Source organism: Hibiscus syriacus, unplaced genomic scaffold (genome assembly GCF_006381635.1).
Source record: "Hibiscus syriacus cultivar Baekdansim isolate YM2019G1 unplaced genomic scaffold, ASM638163v2 tig00001095_pilon, whole genome shotgun sequence".
NCBI lineage: Eukaryota > Viridiplantae > Streptophyta > Magnoliopsida > Malvales > Malvaceae > Hibiscus > Hibiscus syriacus.
Genome location: NW_024061842.1, coordinates 201,546 through 214,340, shown reverse-complemented (window position 1 = coordinate 214,340; position 12,795 = coordinate 201,546). Strand labels below are relative to the sequence as shown.

The following is a 12,795-nucleotide window of genomic DNA, read 5'->3' as shown; positions in this document are numbered from 1 at the left end:
GAAGTACATGAGATCATTTTGTATTATTATGCAAAAGGTTTTGGAAAATGCAGGTATTCTGAAGCTGACAATGGTTTTAACATGTAAGTTTGTATGGTTATGGGAAGCTAAAACTTTGGAATTCATAGATCTCAGCCATTAAAAGATGACTCTAAGATATTGTCGTTTATCAAGAGGTTGGTCCTGGATAGTTGCGGGTTTCAAGAAAGAAATTAGTCAAGGTCCCGAAATATATGGTATTGAGATTGTAAAGTGGGGTGAACTGGTCAAATGTTCTGTGCCCAAGATAAAACTGAGTTCCATGGAGATCAAAGGAGATGGTGTTCATTCGAAGAAGAAAATGTATTAAATTGCATAATTGCATACATTTTAGGCATGAATAGTATCATGACATTGCATGATGACCTAAGTATCTACAGGTTTCCCAATGATAGTTGAAGATTGAAGATATTGAAGCATCAAGATGAGGATAACTAGTTTTGAAATCTTGAAAAGAAAGATGTTTAGACGACAATTTAGCCAAAGTAGATTCACGTATCCAATGGCTTCCATACAAGTTTTCGCGATGGAGATGAATTTTCAGAAATTTTCTCGAATTCTGAATTTTTTAGTATAATATTTTCAAGAATACATTAATGTTTGATTTTCTATTCGACCTTCGAAGCAAATCAAACTTAAGCCTTTATAGAAGAGTAATGAAGCAAATCATCTATAAGCCTTCATAGAAAAGTAGTGAAGCAAAATAAGATTGTTCGAGTTCTACTCCCTGAAGCAAAAGGGAGCGAACCCATAGGCAGAAGATTGTTCGAGTTCTACGCCCTGAAGTAAGAGAGAGCAAACTCGTAGGCATAAGATTGTTCTAGTTCAACTCCCTGAAGCAAGAGGGAGCAAACTCGTAGGCAAAAGATTGTTCGAGTTCTACTCCTTGAAGCAAGAGAGAGCGAACCTGTAGGCAGAAGATTGTTCGAGTTATACTCCCTGAAGTAAGAGAGAGTGAACCCGTTTCTAGTTCTACTCCCTGAAGCAAGAGAGAGCGAAACCGTAGGCAGAAAATTGTTCGAGTTCTACTCCCTGAAGCAAGAGAGAGCAAACCCGTAGGCAGAAGATTGTTCGAGTTCTACTTCCTGAAACAAGAGAGAGCGAACCCGCAGGCAGAAGATTGTTTGAGTTATACTCTCTGAAGCAAGAGAGAGAGAACCCGTAGGCAGAAGATTGTTCGAGTTATACTACATGAAGCAAAAGGGAGCGAACTTATAGGCAGAAGATTGTTCGAGTTATACTCTTTAAAGCAAAAGGAAGCGAACCCGTAGGCAGAAGATTGTTCGAGTTCTACTCCTTAAAGCAAGAGGAAGCGAACCCGTAGGCAGAAGATCGTTCGAGTTCTACTCCCTGAAGCAAGAGAGCAAACCCGTAGGGAGAAGATTGTTCGAGTTCTACTCCCTGAAGAAAGAGGGAGCGAACCCGTAGGCAGAAGATTGTTCGAGTTCTACTCCCTGTAACAAGAGATCGAACATGCAGGCAGAAGATTGTTCGAGTTCTACTCCTTGAAGCAAGAGGGAATGAACCCGTAGGCAGAAAATTGTTCAAGTTATACTCCCTGAAGCAAGAGAGAGTGAACCCATAGGCAAAAGATTGTTCGAGTTCTACTCCCTGAAGCAAGAGAGAGCGAACCCGTAGGTAGAAGATTATTCGAGTTCTACTCCTTGAAGTGAGAGAGAGCGAACTGGTAGGCAGAAGATTATTCGAGTTCCTATTCCCTGAAGCAAGAGAGAGCGAACCCGTAGGCAGAAGATTATACGAGTTTTATTTTCCCTGAAGCGATAGGGAGCGAAACCATTTTCAGATGATTATTCAAATTTTATATTCCCTAAAAGAGGAGGGAGCGAACACTTTTTCAAAGATTTATCAAGTCTCACTTACCCTGAATGAAGAGTAGAGCAGATCCCTTATCAAGTTTCAAAACACGAAGATGGAACTGGATGAATAATTATTATTATTATTGTTATTATTACTTATATTTTTTTACAGGCTTTATAACAAGCCCAACTGGGCCCCAGATTACAAACAACTCAACCCAATTGGAGCCCAAGACCAGACCCAGAACTCAGTTACATCCAACCCGGTTACAAGACCCGACCTGGACCCGTTTGCAGTAGCCCATGCTTCCCATGTTGACCACGTTCTTAAGATACCATGTCCCAATAAAGATTCCAATAGCTAATTGGTTGAGCTGCATTGATCTTGCTAATTACTGCACCCCGATCAAGACCCATGCCCGTGCCATACATGTTGTCCACCAACAGCTCGTGCCCATACCCTGCAAAACCCATCACTCCATTAGCAATGACACACATAATTCAAGGCAGAAAAGAAAGAATTAAAGGAGCAAAAATCATTAATAGAAAAATGGGGATCAGGAATTAAAACGAGATAACAGAAGCCAGAAAAAACAGACCAACAGGGGAAGATCAATGACTAACAACCAAAAAGGAAAATACAGTGTAAAACGGGGGGAAATAGTTTGTAAAGGGGAAGCTTCTGTTACCCTCGGAAAAATAGAAAAAATGTGTAAATGAGGTTTTTTTTCCTCCCATTCAAATATTAATACAAACACAAGGCTCTCTCTTTTTCAAAGAATCAAAGCAGTACAAAGTAAATACTACTCATGCATGGTTTTTTTCCTCATTATCATTTACTGTCGCATCTTTCTTCATTTGTTTTAATATCTTTCAAAGTAAATACGAAACTCAAAATGAAAGTGAGGTAGGTTGGGTTTACCTTCAGGAATATGAGTAGTCGAGGTAGATAGATCGTAGACTTTAGGGTTTATTTACCTAGGTGTCAACGTCACTGGAGTTGGGTAAAGTGGATGTGGGTTGTTTGAGTCCTTGCATGACAATTTTTTGGCTTGGTTATCATATATTGGGGTTTCAAGATAAAAAAACAAAAATAAATAAAGTTTAAATTTACCTTAGCTGTTTGAGTCCATCACCGGAAATAGGATCGTCGTACACCGTAAGTTAGGGAGTCGAGGCCTTATCGGACAGTCGCTTAGGAGAGGGTTGTGTCGCTTTCTTTTCTTCACGGGTTTGGGTTAGAAGAGGAATGAGATCTTAGGTTTTGTTTTAGTGTTGGATTAGAGTTCGACCACCATTGGTGGTGGTTGGAGATGCAAAGGGCGTCGATTTACGGCGGTGGGTTCGATCTTTGACTAAGAGATATGAGAATAGTAGGGAAATAAGATGTGATTTGGGTAAGGGATAGAAAATAATTTAGGTTTAGGTTAACATTCGTTCAACCCCTTTATCAGTTTACCAATACAGCTTCGCTTCAGAGGGTGTTAAAACGACGACGTTTCAGGGCATGTGGCACCCGTTCGCGCATGGGTTATTCATTATAGGGCCATCCAAATTTTCAGTGTCATGTGTTTTGATCCTTAAATCATTTTTTTCGTGTTTCTAATTTTCTCTCTATGTGTTACCCACATTTAGTTTCAGTCCTAAAGGGTAATGTATTTAGTTTCTATTTGTTTAGACGTTTCACCTTTAATTTTTGCATGTTTAATTTCAGTCCTACTAATCTTTTCGATATTAGTCCTTTATATTAGTGTTTTGTTTTAATTCAGTTTATTTGTTTATTGTGGTAATATTCGTATTTACACCTTAATTTTTATTTTGTTTGCATTGTAGATATTAAAATTCTGTTTAATGTGATTTAGTCATTAGTTTAATGTATAGTTTTTCTCATAGTTTGGTATGTTATGTTTTTATTTTTTGTATTTAAGTCCTATTAGTATGCTACATATTAATATATATAAGTAACATTATTGCATGATATTTTTTCATATATTATTTATTAAATAGATAATTTTTTATATTAACCTCCTGTGCATGGCTCGACGTCGTTACATAATTGGATTAAGGGTAATACATTTTTAATTTAAAATTGTTTAAGTGTGTTATCTTAACTTATTAGATATCCACTTTTGACGATTTCAAATTAAAAGTGTATTCCATCAGCGACACCTAAAATTGATTCATCACTTAAAAATTTGGGAATGGAAGAAAAAGAAATACTCGACTATGTAAATTTATCGAGAAAATGTTATTATAATTCATTTAAGATCTGGTCTCGATATTTTTAAATAATCGAATATTTTTATCTTTCTAAAGGCTGCGTAACTTTAATTTAATCTATTTTGGTGCTTTCGAATATTGTAAAATTCATATGTTGTTGTTTTGATAGGGATCATAAATCAAATTAAAATCGAACTTGTAAATTTCATTGCAAAGACATTAATTAATCGACTAGGTACCGATTTAGGGTGTTGTGGGGGTGTAATCCTTCTCCACGCGTAATCGACTCCCGAACTCATTTTCTGGTAATACAGACCTCAATTTATTGTTTTAAATAAAATTAATTTTTATTTAAAATGACAAAACGTTTTGGGTGTCCAATCACACCCTAATCAAGGATTGGTGGCGACTCTTCGAACCGTTTTTTTATTCGTAAATAAATCCCAAATTTTTGAAATGAGAGATTTTCTAAATCACATTCACTTTAATTAAAATCAATCATGAAGAGAATAATTAAAAAATGACGTGGTTTTCAAAATCTCATCCTTTAAGGAAAAAATCGTTTCGACAGACTTGATATAATATTATAATCACCCCTCGTATATTTAGAGATAATTATAATAATATTATTTTCTTTTTCCAATTAATATTTTATTTTGTTTAATGAAAAATCATATTTTAAGTTGAGTGGAATCCAAATGAATGAAAATATTTAATTTCCAAAAACAAATTCAAATGGGCTAAAAACGTAATTGAATCCCACCCTTAACCAGCCCTAAATATTATGTTTATAACATTTTCTCTTATTTCAAGGATTGATTACAATGTCTTTAGTGAGTGCATCACTCGCTAAAAGCGAAACACCAAAAGTGAGTTGGAACATGAACAAGCAGAGGACATCGTTTTTTCCCTCTCAAACTCTCTCTCAGTCCAAGAACAAAACCATAAGAAAATCAAAGCAGGATTTTTGGAGAAAAAAATCTATATTCGATATTTTAACTGATTAATCTAAATTATAAAATTATTTAATTAATTTTATTATAATTTATAAAAATGATCATTTAAATCTAATTTTATTTATTTATAAAATCAAGTTTCTAACATTTAATTTTATTTAGACATTTTATATATTATCTCATTAAATGTATATTTACAAACATATATAGATACTGCTTTAAACCTCAATTATTATTCCATACCCCACATGTCTTTTCTGCTTAATATGTGCCACATTAACCCCCACGCCCGGTTCAGTTTTAAGTTTTCGCTTTAGAACCTCAAACCCTCAAGTCCTCGTACCAAGAAACCCCTCAGCCATGTTAGCTTCTTCAGTTCTGCCGATAGTCCTAGTGGTGACGCTACACCTAACTCTAAGTAGCATCGCCACCACCTCCTACCCCGACTTTCAACTCTTGAACGTGAAACAAACTCTCATCGGGACAAAAACACCTAGGCCGCTCGAACCACCTGAATATCACGAAGTTCCGGTGTTAGGGAAATCAAGGGAAATGGAAGCTGAAACTTCTCCATAGGGAAAAGTTAGCTACTGCTACTTTCAAAAACCATAGCCACCGTTTTCATGCACGCATGCAAAGGGACGTTAAAAGGGTGGCAAGCCTCCTCCTCCGACTCTCCGGCGGCGGAGACCAGGACGTTGATGCTGGTTATGAGGCAAACGATTTTGGGTCGGACGTCGTTTCAGGAATGGACCAAGGAAATAAAGAGTATTTCGTGAGAACAGGCATCGGAAGCCCACCGAAAAGTCAATACATGGTTATTGATTCGGGCAGTGATATTGTTTGGGTCCAGTGTCAGCCTTGTAACCAATGTCATAGACAATCCGACCCAGTTTTTGACCTGGCTGCTTCCGCTTCTTACTCCGGCGTCTCTTGTAGCTCTTCCGTTTGTGATCGGGTTGAGAACTCGGGTTGCAATGCGCGTCACTGTCGATATGAGGTTATGTACGGTGATGGGTCTTACACGAAAGGGACCCTGGCACTTGAAACACTCACATTCGATCGAACTGTGGTTCAAAGTGTGGCTATCGGATATGAACACATTAACAAGGGTATGTTCACTGGGGCAGCGGGATTATTGGGCCTAGGAGGTGGATCCATGTCTCTTCAATTGGGTGGTCAAACCGGGGGTGCATTTAGTTACTGTTTAGTTAGTCTGGGCACCGATGCATCCAGATCACTCGTATTCGGGCACAGAGCATTGCCTGGGTGCTGCATGGATCCCTTTGCTACGTAACCCACGGGCTCCGAGCTTCTACTATGTCGGGCTCTCGAGACTCGGCTTTGGTGGCACTCGGGTACCAACAACGAATTAGGGTACTGAAGGGTTGTTATGGACAGAGGCACCGCATTCACAAAGTTACCAACAACGGTTTATAATGCCTTACGTGACACTTTTATCGCACAAACAACAAACTTACCTCGAATCTCAGCAGTATCCATATTCGATACATGCTATAACGTATCGGGTTTTGTAACGATTCGGGGTCCAACAATGTCGTTTTATTTCTCAACCGGACCGATCCTGACCCTACCCGCCAGTAACTTTCTCATACCCGTTGATGAAATGGGAAAATCCAACAAGAGGGGATCCAAGTTTCATTCGATGGAGCCAATGGATTCGTAGGTTTTGGCCCCAACGTTTGCTAAGCTGACGATGTAAAAAAACTATATCTGATGTATTAATAATGTCATGTGGCACTTGTCTCATACCATAGTCTATGATCTTCAGTAAAGGTTTTGCCTTTTACACCGAACATAAAGCTTTAGGTTTAGGGTGGAAATAGAATGAGGTGCAGTGCACATTCTTGATTACCCATCAGCTTTTTACATCATCTTCACACAGGACGGTGAGATTCCTCTTTGTAACAAGGTTGTGGAGTGTAGTGCTGGAAATCATGAGGGCTTTGGGGTTAGGGCCAGGGGAGCTACCAGTTGGGTGGACATGTGAAGACATCACAAGGCCTCGGTTGTGTTGAAAATTGGTTTTTGGTGGTGCAAGTTGTTGCACCGAAAGCACTGAAAAAAATGTCAAAATTCGATGCAGCAATTGTTGAAAATCATAAATAGTAAAATTATTAAATTAGTCCTTGTACTTTAGGATATTTACAAGATTAGTCCTTAAGCTTCAACTATAAATATCCTAACTCATTTAGTTTCAAAATCATCCCAAAACATTCTAGCTTTCTCTCTATACTAGAGAATTTAAAGAGTTTTATTGAGAGTTGTTTTCTCTTTTTATCAAGAGAGAATTGTTATTATTTTCTCCTTGTTAGATCGAGAGAAGTTGTAATTCATATTTTCTCATAGTGAAATTCTTCTACCGCTGCCGTGGGTTTTACCCTATATATTTAGGGGATTTCCACGTAAAATTTGTGTCTTCTTTATCTTCATTTTTATTTTCTCAAATTATCAGTTGTGATTTTGCTCTATCCGATAGCCGTATTCCGCAACAATTGGTATCAGAGCCAGATTAGAGTGTGTAATATCTACTTATTGTCTTTGCGGTTACCACCAAAAGGTGGATCCTCCAACATAAGAAAGTAAGAATGTATTACCTATTCTTTGAAGGTTTCAGAGAACTATTCACGATAGTGAAATAGTGGGAGCTATCCGTATTAGAAGCTATGACAACGAAATTTGATATTGAAAAGTTCGATGAGAGAAATTTCTCATTGTGAAATTGAATATAAAGGTCATCCTAAGGAAATACGGTTGTCTAGCAGCTATTAGTGAAAGGCTGGTAGATTTCACAGATGACAACAAATGTATCGAAATAGACGGGAATGTTATGACAAACTTTCATCTAGCATTAGCAGATGAAGTATTGTCAAGCATCGAGGAGAAGAATACAACTAAGGAGATATGAGATCATCTCACCAAACTGTACGATGCCACATCGTTGCGCAATAAAATTTTCTTTAAGAGGAAATTGTACACTCTCCATGCCAAAATCTACTTTAGTGATGGGGCACTTAAACACGCTGAACACTTTATTATCCCAGCTTACATCCTTAAGATGTACAATAGAGAACAAGAACGTGCTGAACTTCTACTTCAAAGTTACCTGATTTGTATAATCAACTCATCATCAACTTAACAAACGTAATGTCACCAGTCTAGTCTTCGATGACGTTGCAGTTGTTGTTTTACAAAAAGTAAATCGACGCAAGTACAAGGAAGATAGACAAGTAAATCTGGAACAAGCAAAAGCATTGACAACGATGAGAGGGAGATCAACAGAATGTGGCCAAAGCTGCAACCACAAACATGGTAGATAAAAATCGAGAAGTAAAAAAGAATTTAAAGTGCTACAACTGTGGAAAGAAGGGTCACTTGAAGAATGATTGTTGAAGTCTAAATAAAAACTCCAATCCACAAGGCAATACCACAAACACTTCAGATGATGGAGATGCTCTATGTTGTGAAGCGTCAACCACCGTGGAAGGAAGAAAAAGATTTGCAGATATATGACTTATTGATTCAGGAGCAACATATCACATGACCTCAAAAAGAGAATGGTTCCATCATTATGAACTTGTCTCAGGAGGATATGTATATAGTTACAATAATCATGCCTTAGAGATCGTTGGCGTGGGAACCATCAAATTGAAGATGTATGATGGAACAATTAAAGTTGTTCAGATGTGTGGCACATGAAAGGCCTGAAGAAAAATTTATTATCCTACGAATTGTTGAATAATAATGCAAGCAAGATTGAAACACGGAAAGGAATCATGAAGGTGTTCCGTGGAGCGCTTGTGGTAATGAAAGGTGAAAAGATAACAACAAACTTGTACATGCTGAAATGAGAGACTTTGCTAAAGCAGAAGCCTCTGTTAATGCTATGGCATCAGAAACTTGGACAGATGTCAAAACAAGGAATGAAAGTCCTTGTGGAGCAAAAGCTACTTCCAGACTTAAAAAAGGTATCACTTACTTTGTGTGAGCATTGCATAACAAGTAAGCAGTACCGGTTGAAATTCAACACATCAAATTCTAGAGGCAAAAATGTTCTAGAATTTGTTCATTTTGACGTATGGCAAGCACCAGTTACATCCCTAGGTGGAGCAAAATACTTTGTCTCATTTATTGATGACTACTCCAAGAGATGTTGGGTGTATCCTATTAAAAAGAAGTCAGACGTGTTTTCAACTTTCAAAAACTTCAAAGCGCGAGTGGAACTTAATTATGAAATAAGATCAAGTGTTTCAGAACAGATAATGGAGGAGAATACATAAGTGAAGAATTTGATGACTTTTGTAGGAAAGAATGCATCGAAAGTCAGTTCACAGTGGCGAATACTTCAACAAAATGGAGTGACAGAGCGGATGAACATAACCTTGTTAGAAAGAACAAGAGCAATGTTGAGAGCTGCAGGCCTAAAAATATCATTTTGGCAGAAGTAGTCAATACCGCCTGTTATTTGGTGAATCGAGCTCCATCAACTGCAATAGAGCTGAAGACACCAATAGAGATGTAGACTAGTAAACCAGCTGATTATTCAAACCTCCATTTATTTGAAAGTATTGTGTACGTGATGTACAACTCCCAAGAAATTTTAAAGTTGGATTCAAAATTCAAGAAATGCAAATTCTTGTGGTATGTTGATGGAGTAAAGGAGTATCTCTTGTGGGATCCCATTGCCCGCAAAGTGATCATCAACATGAATGTTATCTTTGTAGAAGATAAACTACAAAGAAAAGAAGACGATGATAGCGTTGAAAAGTCAGAGACTACACAGATACTTATGGAAAAGAGTTTGAACAAGGAGATTCTTCTGAAGCAAAACCAGCACATGATGAACAGGAACCAGAGAGTTTTGAAGCTCCAACAAGTCGTCAATCAGATCGTGTGAAAAGAAGTCTCAATTAGTACTCAGATTATGTTATAGAATAAAATGTTGCATACTGCCTTTTAACAGAGGACGGTGAGCCATCAATATACCAGGAGGCAATAAACAACTCAGATGTTTCACTGTGGATAATGGCGATGCAAAAAGAAATTGAAGCCCTTCATAAAAATAATACATGAGACCTTGTGTCACTACCAAAAGGAAGGAAGCCAATTGGTAACAAATGGGTCTTCAAAATCAAGAGAAATAGTGACATTAAGTTGAGAGGTATCGTGCAAAACTGGTGGTCAAAGGATATGCTCAAAAAGAATGTATTGATTTCAATGAAATCTTTTCTCCTGTGGTTAGACTAACAAAGTTCGAGTAGTCTTGACAATGTGTGCTACATTGAATTTACATCTATAGCAGCTAGATGTTAAAACAACTTTTCTTCATAGAAATCTTGAAGAAGAGATTGTCATGCTCCAGCCTGAAGGTTTTGAAGAAAAAGAAAAGAAAAACTTGGTTTGCATGTTGAACAAATCTCTTTACGGTCTAAAGTAGACGCTGAGGTGTTGGTATAAGAGATTTGATTCATTCATTATGTGCCTTGGATACAACAGACTTAATGCAGACCCTTGTGCTTATTTCAAGAGGTTTGATGATAACGATTTTGTTATATTGCTGTTGTATGTGGATGACATGTTGGTTGTAGGACCCAACAAAAACCATATTGAAGAATTGAAGGCACAACTAGCTAGGGAATTTGAAATGAAGGACTTGGGATCTACAAACAAGATTCTAGGGATACAAATTCACCGAGACAGAAGTAATAGGAAGATTTGACTTTCACAAAAGAATTACTTGAAGAAGATCTTGTCACGATTCAACATGCAAGATTGTAAGCCAATTTCTACCATTTTTCCTATTAACTTCAAATTATCATCCAGTATGAGTTCTAGCAGTGAAGAAGAGAGGATCGAGATGTCTCAAGTACCGTATGCATCAGCAGTGGAAAGTTTAATGTTCGTTATGATATGCACAAGACCAGACATTGCACAAGCAGTGGGAGTGGTTAGTCGGTACATGGCAAATCCAGTCAAAGAGCATTAGAATACAATAAAGAGGATCTTGAGATACATCAAAGGGACCTTAAATGTTGCATTATATTACGGATGATCAAACTTACTAATCAATGGGTATGTAGATTATGACTTTGCAGGGGATTTGGATAAAAGTAAATCTACTACATGATATATGTTCAAAGTTATTGGTGGAGCTGTAAGCTGGGTTTCAAAATTGCAGTCAGTTGTGGCTACATCCACAACATAGGCAAAATATGTAGCAGCTACACAAGCCAGTAAAGAAGCAATTTGGTTAAAGATGCTATTGGAGGAGCTTGGGCACAATCAAAAGTATGTCTCTTTGTTTTGTGATAGTCAAAGCGTCTTGCATCTAGCAAGGAATCCAACATTTCATTCAAGGACAAAGCACATACGAGTTCAGTATCATTTCATTCGTGAAAATGTGGAAGAAGGGACAATAGATATGCATAAGATCTATATCAAAGACAACATATCAGATTTCATGACGAAGGCAATCAATGCTAATAAATTTACCTGGTATCGATCCTCTTGTGGCCTGTCAGAGACATAAGCAACATGATGGTACAAGGTAGAAAGAATGGTGTGAAGATATGATTGTTCCAATTAAATCTTCAAGTGGGAGATTGTTGAAAATTAGTTTTCGGTAATGCAAGTTGTTGCACCGAAAGCACTGAAAAAATTTGTCAAAATTCGGTACAATAATTGTTGAAAAACATAAATGGTAAAATTGTTAAATTAGTCCTTTTACTTTAGAATATTTACAAGATTAGTCCTTAAGCTTCAACTATAAATACCCTAACCCATTTAGCTTCAAAATCATCCCAAATCATTCTAGCTTTCTCCAAATACTAGAGAATTTAAAGATTTTTCTTGAGATTTGTTTTCTCCTTTTTATCACGAGAGAATTGTTATTGTTTTCTCCTTGTTAGATCGAAAAAAATTGTAATTCATATTTTGTCATAGTGAAATTCTTCTACCGTTGCCCGTAGTTTTTACCCTATATTATTTAGGGGGTTTTCCACGTAAAATTTGTGTGTTCTTTATCTTCATTTTTATTTTCTCAAATTATCAGTTGCGATTTTGTTCTATCCGATAGCCGTATTCCACGACATGTTGGTGCCCCAACAAGTAGGTGCCCCCAACAAATAATGAGTTTTACCAAGTCATCTACTTTTGCAAGATTTTCACAAAATTTTTAATATAATTATTTATATTCGATTTATTTAACTAAATATTATTATCTGATGATTTTTATTTATTTATATTATTTACAACATCAGGCTTTAATATGAGGGGGGAAATTCATTAAAAGCAGGAAAATACTAAAAGTAAATACTAATCCACATTCGGTGCGACACAACCAACGACTCTTTCAATTCTGAGAAAGTTGTATTACATCACATGCAGACTTGTAATCTGTACACCTTATAGTTCTGTTTTTTTATCACTAGTGTTAATATATTATGTTTAAATAAATTTTTATGTTTTATATAATATATTTAATTTTAATTATTTATATATTTTATCAATTTAAAATAATTTTAATTTTATTTTATAAATTTAATCTTTATTCATATAATGACAAGTGTCATTAATGACATCGTCATCAATATGATCAAACTAATAAAACATATAAGTAACATGATGAAATATGTAATTATATAAATTTATTTAACTATCACGTCAATATTTAAGGTAATATATATTTGACATATTTTTTACTATTGACAATATATATATACCTTACAAATATAACTACTCAA

General features: G+C 36.4%; 1 pseudogene; it reads left to right on the top strand.

Moving 5' to 3' along the window:
* Positions 1 to 5,392: 5,392 nt before the first annotated feature.
* On the top strand, positions 5,393 to 6,742 carry LOC120119697 (annotated as a pseudogene).
* The last annotated feature ends 6,053 nt before the right edge of the window (positions 6,743 to 12,795 follow it).